Raw genomic sequence first — 706 nt, 5'->3', positions numbered from 1 at the left:
AGTGTCAGATTCGTTTGAGTGAGATGGAGACAGAGGTTTAGAGGTAATCGGGGTTTCGGTCCCTGAAGTAGGTGCCTCCGTATCAGATACGTTGACACGAACTTGAGGTTCGGTTGGAGCAGTGGTGGTGGTGGTAATTTCGGTGAATAAGGGTGTTGGGATTGGTATAGAGGTTGCAGTTGAAGAAGAGAGTGGAGGAGGGCATGGACCAATAGTTATAGGAACAGAGCGAGTAGGAGAGGAAGGAGGCGAGTTTCGGTTAACCTGATGAGCCGGTGTAAGTGGAGGCGAATCTCCTCTGAGCGAACTCTCTTCTTGAGAATGTTCACTATCGCTTGACTCTTGTTCAGGTTGATGGTCAGAGGGAACATATTCGGAATCACTTGATGACTAAGCCTTTGGCTTGGGCACCTTCTTCTTGATCTTACGCTTCTTAGGAGCGGAAGGAGCTGCTTTTTCTAACTTTCGCTTTTTAGGCGGAGCAGCTGTAGATGATGGTCCTTCCTTCTCCCTTTTTCGGTGATCAGCCTTCTTCCCTCGTTTCGCTGGTTTATCAACGGCATCCAGCGATCTTTGCATTTCAGGGGTTAGCTGCCTCGGTCCCGTAGGAGGAAGCTTCTTGTATTCACGAATGAGCTTGTTTTCCCCAGAAACACAATGGTACATTGACTCAGGAATCGAACCGATGAACAGAAACTTGGATGGA

This window comes from Lactuca virosa, chromosome 7, assembly GCF_052849685.1.
Source record: "Lactuca virosa cultivar CGN04683 chromosome 7, Lactuca_virosa_CGN04683_v6, whole genome shotgun sequence".
Taxonomy (NCBI): Eukaryota; Viridiplantae; Streptophyta; class Magnoliopsida; order Asterales; family Asteraceae; genus Lactuca; species Lactuca virosa.
Note: the sequence above shows the minus strand (reverse complement) of the source record.